The sequence below is a fragment of the Nylanderia fulva genome, unplaced genomic scaffold (genome assembly GCF_048542155.1).
Source record: "Nylanderia fulva isolate GAGA-0341 unplaced genomic scaffold, ASM4854215v1 Scaffold24, whole genome shotgun sequence".
NCBI classification, from domain to species: Eukaryota; Metazoa; Arthropoda; class Insecta; order Hymenoptera; family Formicidae; genus Nylanderia; species Nylanderia fulva.
The window spans coordinates 522865-535664 of record NW_028190304.1 but is presented as its reverse complement, the minus strand read 5'-3'; the positions used below and the strand labels follow the sequence as shown (position 1 = coordinate 535664).

The 12800-nt window shown below is 32.9% G+C and overlaps 1 protein-coding gene across 10 annotated transcripts in view; it reads right to left on the bottom strand.

Annotated features, from left to right (window-relative positions):
• The window catches only part of LOC114934251 (protein gustavus-like), a 284303-nt gene that overhangs the window by 97066 nt on the left and 174437 nt on the right, over positions 1–12800 (bottom strand). For 3 of the 10 annotated variants that reach the window (XM_085483229.1, XM_085483233.1, XM_085483228.1), the window contains one exon: positions 8673–8755. The exons of the other annotated variants lie outside the window; for them this stretch is intronic. The gene's annotated coding sequence lies outside the window, so the exon portion shown is untranslated. The remainder of the gene's footprint in view (positions 1–8672; positions 8756–12800) is intronic. 10 annotated transcript variants of the gene reach the window in all.

The following is a 12800-nucleotide window of genomic DNA, read 5'->3' as shown; positions in this document are numbered from 1 at the left end:
CGCGTGCAACTTTTGGTGCCGGAGAACAAGACTGATGACGTAAGCAAAGTCCGGGCGTGTTCCTTTCGCGAGTACACACGCGGATCGTGAGCCAAGATAAGTCGCGAGTCGCGTGCCGATCGCTTCCGCGTTTTGTACCGTTATTTAAGTGCGCGCGTATTTAAGTGTACGCGTTTGTGCGTACGAGCTGAGCCTTTGAAGGAGAGCCGAACCCTCTTTTCTTTCGAACCCCGCCTTTCCGTCTCCGTTTCCTCTTGGCGTGACCACAGACTCACGAGAGAACCTTACGCAAGAGACACCGAAAATTCAGATTTTGACGAAACTTTACACATATGTAAGAAGGATGAATTTAGAATTTAATAATTTTTAGATGCGACCCAAAAACAATTCTAAGAAGTAAAACCATCCCTTATATGTAGAAATATTCTTTGTTTTTCTTGATGTATTTTGAAAAATATTCGAGATGTCAGACAAATATTTTGTACAAAAGTTTCATGATTGAAATCTCTATTTAACCATTAATAATTTTGTATAAGATATTTTTTGATATTTCGAATACTTTCTATATATAAATTTCATAAAATTGGAGGGACAACAAAATTGTTCTAAATTTGTCTGATTATTCCTTCTAATTATGTAAAATTTCATCAAAATTACCCAATTTTCAGGCTTTCTTGTGAGTCATTTCTTAATCAACGTCTTTTATTCAGTCACAAAAGTAGTTGAGTTTTTTGGTGAATGAAAGAAATGTGGTTTTATCTGTAGATGTATTATTATAATGATACATAATTTTTCTCCATTTTTCATGTAACAGGTAATTGAGTACCAACTGCGTGTTTTCGACACACATTGCATTGCGATAATTGTGGCAGCTGCTGGGCTTGAATATTCTTTCCCGTTATATTTTAGGAGGTTTCCGAATACAAAGACTCTTTATATATTTTTTGTTTCGGGCGAAGAAAAGTTCGGACACACATTTTTAATTAACAATTAAATTTACTTTTAGTACCCGTTCAGAAGGGTTAAGTATAATATTCAATGTCAATAATCATAAACACTTTATTTATCAAATCGGTTATTCGGAAACTTTTTAAAATCCTTGTAACTTTGAAAAAAAATTAAAAATTAAAGTAATTAAAAATAATTAAAATTTGGAAAAATAATTTAAAAAAACACAATCGTGAAAATTCATTTGAAATCAGACCATTGTGCGGTAATTAAGTCTTTGATATTCCGGATGTAGCAGAGCGTGTATTGTTGCGCTGAATACAATGGAAGTATCAGAGGGATTATTTCGAAATATATTCTCTTGTTGCCCACCTTTGGACTCTACCTTTGGACAAACGAAACGAAATTTAGCAGTTTCGCGACTCGCCTTTATGACATCATCGTATACGTTGACTTAGACGATTGAAAAAAAGAGGGACTCATCCGATTCGAGATTGCGGAATCCGATCGTACGGTAATCGATAATTATGTCAGAGAAAGATCTCGGAGAACTCAATATCCATAGAATTTTATGATAAGCGCAGCGCAAAAATGCGGCCGGAATCGAATCGCGCACAATTAATGATCCCTGAAAGACCCAATAAAGGAGCCAAGTCTTGAGTCAAAGATCACAACCGCTTAGAATTCTTCCTCGAGTTCAATATCGGTCCTCTTATCATCGCACAATCCGCGGTATATCGATCCTTTCATCTTTTTGTCCCATATGATCATTAAGTCCCCGGCTAAATTGCGCAATAAACTCTATCGATCTACGATATAATATAACTGATCTCTCTTTCCCTCTCTATCTCTGGGCTCCTGACTTCGCTGACCTTCGGTTAAATCATCATCAAGCGTATGTTAATCGCAAACGCTGGGTGCTCATGCTACATCTCATTAAACAGTTCCTTCTACCTGTTATTGGATAAGTAGGTGATAAGTAAAACTTGTATTTGTTTTATATAAAAAATAGATAACTGATAGTCGAAGTTCAGTTTCTAGAAAATTGTAACTTACGGTAAAGATAACATTTTGCTAAATATAAATATTAATCAAAGCTTTGAATAAAAAATAATACAAAGCATTGACTTTAATTAACCCAAAAGTGGATGACATTATAGTCATCTAAATTTGGAATTTTCTTTCTTATTTTTCTCATGTGTTAATCTTTTTAAAATTCCAGTTAAATGATTAACACATTTATTGAAATAAATAATATCCTCGTAAGAGATATGACTCAATTCGTTTGCAATTAGTTTTTTAAAAAAGAATGACAGATATAAGGACCTCTAACACCTTCTTATATTTAGGAGCGCGACTTTAGAGTTTATTACATAAATTAGAAGATAATTTATAAGATAACATCTGCTCAGAAGTGTTTTCGCAAATAAGTCGAATGTGCGGTATAATATCGAATTGTACAAACAGGATCCATGCCTGATGAAAAATACGCTTAAAAGGGGAGACTTTCACTCGACCGGTGGCAAGAAAGAAGTGTCGAAAAATTTGCGAGCCAGGGGAAACTGGAGCGCGCGCGTATAATCAATCAGAAATTATCATCTCGCAATCTGCTTGAGATTAACCTTGCTTTCATTGCTCGCATTCCGTGGCCGTAAATGAACAGCGCACCAATGTTTTTCTCTTTACGCATAACTGACATGTGCATCGATAAGTGTTAGCAACGAATGTCATACGCGAAATGATAACATCGTGCAATTAACCAGGTTCTAAATAAACTTGAGTGCACAGATGGTGCGTAGAAATATAGAAGAATAAGATAAGAAACGCGCGCGCATACTTTGTATACCACAATTTTCTCTCTTTAATTAATTAAAAAGTAGAAACAGTTGAATACTCATTAGCGATAGTATATTCTTTAATTTATATGTTTTGTTACTTGTCTATTTTATATATTATAAATTTAATTTTTTATATACACTACTTTATTATAGTTTAATTATTATTTATTTTATTTTATATTAATTTATTTTCTTTTATTTCTGCATTATTTTATTTATTTTTTATTTTATATGATAAAAATATGTTCTTCTTACCTTAGCCAGTATTGGTCAATTGATATCTTTATTTCAATATTTCAACTGACAATTGGATCACTTTTTTGTTAATTATTATTATTATATGTATAAAAATTTCTCATAATATTATATAATGTAATATAATTTAAATTACTAATTATAATGATATATATTAATAATTTGGACACCTCTAATAATATTTTAATATATAAAAATCTCTAGTATTACGTAACATGATTTCTTGTAATTAATATAATATTTAAAACACATTTTTCTAATTTAAATATCAAACAAATTCTCCTATCATTATATTTTTCCATCATATTAATAAATTTTCGTTGCCAATCAAAGTTGGAAGTACGAAGCAAATATCGATGACATTGGGAAAAAACGGTAAGCCTTTAAATCCGTAATGTGAAAGGATATCGCGTTTGTGAGTCTTGGAATTTGATAGAAAGGATAGATTAATGTGCTGAGAATTAACTCTTTTATTTCATTTCATCATTTGTATTTTACACCGATTTTTAACGGACTTTTTTATATCGCGCTCGAAACTAGTAAATTACCTTAATCAAGGTAACACGGACGTTACAAAGTGATTTACGAAATAGGGTTTATATCTTAAATTAGTCTTACACTTGTCTTCATATTTATATTGTGCCTTGTTATTCAATCCGCAGAAAGCAAACGATTAATTTTACAACATTTCTTTTATATACATACCGCGGAATATTTTATGATACATTTTCATTTTATAGTGTATTTTCAAATCATTCTTTCTCTGAAAAGAATTACTTGTATACAATAATTAGGAGAAGAACATATTTTTATCATATAAAATAAAAACTAAATGAAATAATGCAGAAATAAAAGAAAATAAATTAATATTAAATAAAAATTATTGTACAATCATTAAAAGTTATTTAAAAATAACTTATTAAAAAATATTTTAAGATAAAAATTATTGACATTTCTGTACAATGTATCCATGAACTTTCATCAAACATTCTGAAGATATGGATCATGAATGACCCATTGGTGGAGATTAATTTAATTTATACGAATCTCAGCAGCCCGTATCATATGTTCGATGACAGGACGACGCAGTCGATGGAGATTTCATAATATTATTCTCTAAATCTCGGGATAAGTTCTCGGAGTATTACGATCGATCTCTCGGTGCGCCGCGCAATTTTTTTTCTCGGATACATTTCCTCGTTTGTGAGAAATCGGCCTAACGAGAAATAAACGAGGAGAAAGAAGCGGAGCTGGGTTCGCAGCTGGCGGAAAGGATAAAAAAGACGTAGCCGAGATCGTTTTCGCCCAGGACTTTCAAAGTTCATCGAACTTTCCATCCAAACAAAAAGCGAGACAGAAGAAGCAAATAGGATTGTAGGACGAGCAAAATGATTAAAAACGCACGACTGATGTAAAAGCACGTCGAAACGGAAGGCACAATCCAAGAACAAGTTGAAGTTGGATGGTTGACGTTTCGTGCTCGGGAAGGAACCTAACTCAGCCTAATCGCTTCTTGGTTTCGAGAGGAATCAGCGGATCGTGCAATCAGATGTTGAATTAAATTATATTCTATTATATGGAACGTTTATAACGCTGATAAAGATCTGGAGTGCAACTTCCTGTCGGTCATTATGGCGAATATTTCGAGCGCAGTCGATATTTCCTGAGCGTTATAAAATAATCCGATCGCTCTCAAGCGGCTACAGACAGACAGCCTGATGAGAGAAGGATGAAAATTAACCTAATTGTAATTGCAATCACGGTTGCCATTTGCGGCGTACTGGGCGTCAGCTGATCATAATGATCCTGCAGCGAAATTTTTCTTCCGTTCGATGTGTCAAATCAAGAGATGCAATTTATTATTATTATTATTGCACGAGTTGGTATACGCAATAATTAAGTTTGATCGCGAGAAAGATTAAGTAGATGATATAAAAGATGTATAATATAAAAAATGTTAATACAATAAACATTAATAAAATATAAAATTAACAAAATTAAAAATATTATTTTTATATATATATATTAAATTATAAGATTTTGTATATTAATATTTTTGTGTAATTATCGTATAAGAAATGTTCGTTTTAACCTGTCGCTAATAAATCACGTTGCTCGATTAATTTTTTTTCCAAGAGTAAATTAAAGAAAGGATGCAAGAAGCATAAGACTTTCTTATAGCGAGGTCTTAAGAAGGTCATTGGTATTTTTTTCTCACATTTTCTATTGTGTTTAATTATATGCAGGAACAATGAATCCGTTGATTGGGATGAATGGGGTAATCTCTGTTTATGATTATTAAAAAACGATAGAACAATCTTTATCGTCTCTAATCATCAACCCTATGTAATTGCATTGTTGCTTCACGAAATAATCTAATTATTATCCAGGAATTTTTATTATAATTCACCACTCTTACCTTCCATTTCAAGATTTACAATTTCCACATTTTTAATTTACATAATATTCTCGCTCTTTTATACAGTTCAATTTCTCAGGGAGAAGAATCGACTTCCAATGCCATCGCCCCTCGTGCATAAGTTGTGACTTATGACTTATGACAGGTCACCGTCTCGCAACAAGTGATATCAACTTTAAGACAGAATTATATGATTTTCTGTTTGCATTTTTTTTTTCCCACTCGTTAAAGACAGGTCCCACGCGAACTGACCGTCTGGTTCGCACGAGGTTACGCGCGTGCGCGCGTGTATTCGTCTACATCTACACCCACACGCGTGAATGCGAGTGCACGTGCACCCTCCTTCTCTTCCTACCCTTCTGCCGCGTCGTCGCACTGAAATTAATAATGGAGCGAGGATATACGCGGTCTGCGCACAATCATACCTCGCGGAAGCACGCACCGATCGTTCTACCGGGTGTACTCTTTGAGCGAGAACGCGCTTATCGATGAAAGACCAAACACAAGTGCATCCTGCAAAGTTACGCAATTTTCTTTCTTTTTTTTTTTTTACACGCTCAATTTTATATCGCGAGGTCTTCGGAAACACGATCTTCGAATGTTTTTTTGTATCTTTTTTCCTCTCCTTTTCCTAAAATCACACAGTCGATCGCGAGAAGATAATGAAGAGTAGCTAATAAGCTTCGCGACAGGTGACAATAATAATAGGTGTGCTTAATTGCCCCGACACCTGCATTTTATAACATAGTATAACGTTTAATAACGTAATTATTAGTTTCGTATATTATCGAAACGAGTTATCGTTTAGAGCTCTAGATAAGTGTTTTGGTTTTTGTTGTTTAACGAGACAGTAATGTCGGAACAAGACGAGATTTACATATTAGTTTGTTATTTTGTATTATTATATAATTGATGACCGAATAGATATTTTCGTACACATATTTTGATAACTCATTATGTAAAAGGTATAATTTTCGTACGATTTCTTCTTGTATAAAGGTTAGGCTCCTGAATCCTCGCCGCGGCCATGTTGGATTGTGACGTCGAGGTGAGGAAGCACACGCTGAAAATTTTGAGATGCCATTTTTAAATGGAAAGAAATTTCAATGAAACACTATTTCAGATTGCTTTAGCACACTTTAAAAACACCTTGAAAACTATCCATGTTTTCACATTTCTGATAAACGGCATCTAAAAATTTTTAGCGTGTTTTCTTGCTTCTGACGTCACAATTGTAACATGGAGGAACCAGGAGCCTTAATCATTAATATTCATAATCATTCGATTTATTTTCGTTGGTTTCATCTCGACCTAATTAATTTGTTGCAATTGTTCTAGAATTTCGCGATATATACGGATGTATCATAATTTAAAAATTTAAATGTCTGAACCAATGTTGATATTCTCTACTTCCGGCCAAGTAGTGTATGTTAAATACATCGTTTAAAGTAGGTACACCAAATTGGGAAAATTTTGTGTTACAAAACCAATCCGTCCCCTGAAGATTTACACATACATATAGTATGAGATGAAATATAAATAAATCTAATCAAAATCGAATGACTATAATTATTACAATATGTATATAAATATATTTATCATACGTTTATCAATTAATTGACATCAGTATAAATAATATAGATTCAATTACGGAGAAATAACTTACGGATTTAAGTATAATTATTCAAGAATCGACGATGTTATCGACGTTTTTAATCTCTTCGGAGAAAAAGAGAAAAAAATCTCTGATAATTCGAATTCATGAATTTGACAGGTAGCGTCGCGCGCAATGAATCAGCTGATCGACGCTCGCGACGACGCGACTCATGCAAAGGATAGAGAAGGTGGACGCGCGTATGTACACATACATCACGCACGTGGCTTCACACGTAGAGTAGAGCCGCCTTACATTTATAACAACGTATCCTCTCCTCATTCACGTTTCGTCGCGTTTCTTTCGCGAGGGTGGAAGAGAGATTCTCGAGGGTGAGCGCGCGTAGTCGACTATCGATTGGCCGCGATTCTCGACCAAGAGCGCCAGCGCCAGACGACGACGAAGTGAAGAGGGGAAATCTCGCGCACGTAGATCTCTTTCTCTTTTTGTTCTTGACCTCCTGCGGGAGAGGAGCGCCGCGTTCGCGTTGATATCCGTGGGCGGCGTATCGTGTCAAGGAGCCGCGAGGCCACGATTCTCACCCGTCACGAGCCAGAGACGACGGTGTGTCACATCCGACGCGAAATCACGTTTTTTTTTCCCTTTCTTTTTTTTATTTATTTTACGAAACTTTCCGCGACCCCGTTATAATGCGCGCACTTCACTTTCAAAAGCTTAACGAGATCGTTTATCGAGATTTTATCGTTCGTAATGCGAGAATTTCTATGATTTCTTTATTTTTGTATTCTGTTGAATCGGTGAAAATGTCACGGATTGTGGAAGTGACGCAAAAAATTTTACCGAAGAACTGTAAGTGCTTCCGTCTGATTATGACAGTAAAATTTTATTAAAAATTAAATATTTGCATGTGATGTAACTTTTTACAAAATATACACATATAGTATAAAACACATGTAATAAGTAAAATTTAGAATGATATATACAGTGATTGACAAAAAAGAGATTACCTTCCATTTTGTAATTTTTGTTTCTAAAAACTATATAAAAATAATACAATTCGAAATGTTTTTAACTCAAATAATTCTTTATTAACTTAATTTTTAATATACATACCATATGATGTCTCTCTTTCTCTTTCTGATAAAAACATATATATTTATATGTTTGATATTTTTAAGGAAATTTGCTGCGATTCTCGAACAAAGGAAATAATATGATAAGCAGGTAAAATATAAAAAAAACACTGAATTAAATTTTATAACACAAAATGTTTATTTCAAATCGGAAAAAGAGATTACCTTCCATTTTGTAATTTTTGTTTCTAAAAACTATATAAAAATAATACAATTTGAAATGGTTTTAACTCAAATAATTCTTTATTAACTTAATTTTTAATATACATATGATGTCTCTCTTTCTCTTTCTGATAAAAAAATATATATTTATATGTTTAATATTTTTAAGAAAATTTACTGCGGTTTTCGAACAAAGGAAATAATATGATAAGCAGGTAAAATATAAAAAAAAAAACACTAAATTAAATTGTATAACACAAAATGTTTATTTCAAATCGGAAACAAATTGAAACAAGGCATACCTTGGTATTAGCTCATCAAATCTGTCGCTCAGTCTCGTATTTCGTATAACATATCTGGGACATCTCCTTTCTTGCGGGCTTACCTGTAATCAGAAAGCACAAAAATTTATATTATCAAAAAATATATATACATAAATTGAATTAATTCCTTTAATTTTTTTCCGAAGATGCAATTCTCCTTCTTATTTTATTATTATATTGTATTTGTTAAATCTCTCTCTCTCTCTCTCTCTTTCTCTTTCTCTCTCGATAATATATCTAACTTGCGACAGATTCGTTGTACGACATACATGTCACGCATGCATAAGTCGACATAAATCAAAAGCGAGAAGCAGCCGCGTGCAGCCTGATAAAATTTTCTCCATTAATTTCGTGTCTCGACATTATCTTAGAGACAATACACACACGCGCATTTCCTCTTTCGTCGGTGTATTTAAACGACATGGCTCAGGATTCTTGCACGATGCAATTCGTATGCATCCTCACGAATATAATATTATAAGGAAGAAGCCATACAGGTTTCGCGAGTCACCGTGAAAGAATTATAATTAAACGATGAGGTATAAAAATTTTTCTAAAAATAGGGAGCAATAAAAATTTTAAATAAAAAGGTAATTAAAAAAAATTGCATATCGTCGAGTAGTTATAACGTGACAGATGCTACAATAGCACTAGTTTCTATCAGCGTTGTGCTTAGATGATTTTAAAATTAGTTAGATAAAGATGAGATGAAATATGTAAATTCATCTTAGATACGATAATTTTATGTTCAAATATATCTAGATAAAAGACAAAATTATATATGGCGATTTATCTAGATAATTTTCTAGATAATAATTTTTAAGACTGTTATATAAACACAGTCATAAAAAATGTAAATTATAAAAACGATATAAAAATATATGTATTCATATTATTTTATTTATAAATTTTTATCGCTTACTGCTTAAATTCTACCCTAGTTTAGGTATTTTTATGTGCTATAATTCTAAATCAAAATTATTTGAAAATTATTCTAGCTAATTTAGTAAAGCTAATACTTTTTTTCATCTAGATGATCAACTATATAATTTTATTTAGATAACAGCAAACACTGATTTCTAACATATATCTTCCATATATCCTTAACGTGTGCTTCCAGGGAGAGGCATAATTAAATGTTTTTTGTTTCCTATTATATTATTCTTCCTTAATTTTTTAAACTCAATTTTTCAATTATTTCTTATTTTAATATTTCATTATTTCATTTTAATATTTTTATCCCTAACAGCACACGTATCCCGAAGACGTTCACAGAACATCCTGAGGATGTCCTTCGAATACCTTTCGGATAAGTTGTGCCGTGCTATTTGGGATATTAAATAAAATTGCAGATAAATTCCAGTGTTTATTCACAAGGAGAGTAAATGCTTAATTTTTTTACTGATTAAATTTTTTCCCTATTATATTATTCTTCCTTGGTTTTTTAAACTCAATTTTTCAATTATTTCTTATTTTAATATTTTATTTTATTTTAATATTTTTATCCCTAACAGCACACGTATCCCGAAGACGTTCCAGAAACATCCTGAGGATATCCTTTGAATATCTTTCGGATAAGTTGTGCCGTGCTATTAGGGATATTAAATAAAATTGCAGATAAATTCCAGTGTTTATTCACAAGGAGAGTAAATGCTTAATTTTTTTACTGATTAAATTTTTTCCCTATTATATTATTCTTCCTTGGTTTTTTAAACTCAATTTTTCAATTATTTCTTATTTTAATATTTTTATCCCTAACAGCACACGTATCCCGAAGACGTTCACAGAACATCCTGAGGATGTCCTTCGAATATCTTTCGGATAAGTTGTGTCGTGCTATTAGGGATATTAAATAAAATTGCAGATAAATTCCAGTGTTTATTCACAAGGAGAGTAAATGCTTAATTTTTTTACTGATTTCAAGAGGGAGCAAATGCCCATTCTTGTCCTCCTCTGCCCATGTACCCACACACACACACACAGAGATCATTGCTCTAATTATATTACGACGATAGTGAGATGAAAATGCGAGAGAAACAATGCGGCAGAGTTACGATGTGAGATAATGCGCGACACAATGGCTGGGGAGTCCTTAATAAGGCGACTAACTCGCGGACGATCGGAGGAGAATTAAAGTGAGAGGCGCATTGTGATGGTAAAACGCGTTCATTGAAATGGAGCGAAATATTAAAAGCGATCGTCTCGCATCTTGTCGAGAGAAAGAAAGAGTAAGAGAAGAAGAATCATCCCATCGGCTCTCTTTCTCTTTCTCCATCCTTTTGCCCGCGAGTTCCTTTTTGTACTTGCGAAACTTTTGCATGTGAAACGACAAGCACGAGGGAAGAAAGAAAAGGGAGTGAGACTGCGATCTTCTCGTCGGAATAAAACGGGTAGGAAAGAAAACGGGAAAACAGGTCTCATTTTTCAAGCAGCAAAGAGAAAGAGAGAGAGAGAGAGGGATGTGCGACAAGCAAACCCCGAAGCTTTTAGCCATTCTTTACATAGCGTACGATTCTACGACGATAATGCGACCTTTTTTTTCTTTTTCTTTTCTTTTTTTTTTTTTTTGATTGCCACCACTCGCTCTCTTGGTGCGATAAAAAACGAATGTTCCGCTATGCAAATTAGATTCTATGCATCCAATTATCTCTCGAAATGCTCGAGATGAATTACGAGAGAGCGCGGGCAAATTTATTTTCGCGATGCGACTAAAAATTACCTTCTGGTGTTTCTGCTGAGGAATAGAGGCAGACGCTCTTGCTTTTTCCTTCGATAAATTATAATTTGCGCGATATCGTAGTGAGAGATTCGCACGTGACATTGTTAAAGAATCGAGATTTAGAGTTAGAAAAAATTGGAGACTTGCAAGATGAAAATATAAAATAGAGATTATAAGAGAAAAAATACATAAATATACGTCACGCCCGAATTTTTTACGTCAGTTTTCGCTGTAATTTATTAGCAAGCCGTCCCAAAGGATAGCAGAAGCAATTAAGTGTTTACGAGTACTAAGGAGACAGAAATTGCCCAACGTGTGACAGTTTAGTATAATAATTCCCCATCTAATTCTCTAATTGCGCATTCACTTTGTTCGCGTCAACGGCCATCGCATTTTGACCTTTTGTCATAATTACGATAAAGACAAAGTAACCCGCTATGCAAAGTGAATTGGATTTTGAAGCAACTGCAAATGTTGATTATACATATGTATATCTATAAATTTCTTCAGTTTTTTATATACAAGATATTTCGAAATAAGTGCGACAAATTTTAGACGATTCCTTGTTTGACAATTAAAGGGTTTTTCAGATAAACATGTATAAACACTTATATCCTTTTCTAAAGAGTTTTCTTCCTTCAAAGGGACAGGAAAATTAGATTTTAATTTTTTTCTTGAAAACTTTTGATTTTACGACATACATAAAAGAAATATGAAAGTTTAAATCGAGCTTTTTAACGCATATTTTTAGATGGTCACGCATTCTATTTCCGTTCTAATAAAAAATTGAATAAGGGTTGTTAGTTTCACCCCTTGTAACGATACGAAAAAATGAATAAATATTCTTTTTACCAGTAAAAAATATCAATAGAATTATTTTATTTTTTTAACTTGTCTAAAATTAAAAAAAATTTAAAGCTTAACTTTCACTTTCCTCTCCTTTTGAGGATTATAAGGGATATAATAGTATATGAAGAACCTCGCTTAATTTTCGACAAAGAATCGCCTTCTCTAAAGTTTCTCGCGCTTATTGTCGGAACCATCTTGCATATCGATCGATTTTTCTATATATGACTCAATAAAATATTACGAAGCGAAAGAGAATTTGAATAAATATTTCGGAAAAATGAATAAATATTCTTTTTATCAGTAAAAAATATCAATAGAATTATTTCATTTTTTTAACTTGTCTAAAATTAAAAAAAAAAAAATTAAAACCTTAACTTTCACTTTCCTCTCCTTTTGAGGATTATAAGGGATATAATAGTATATGAAGAACCTCGCTTAATTTTCGACAAAGAATATTAAAACCTTAACTTTCACTTTCCTCTCCTTTTGAGGATTATAAAGGATATAATAGTATATGAAGAACCTCGCTTAATTTTCGA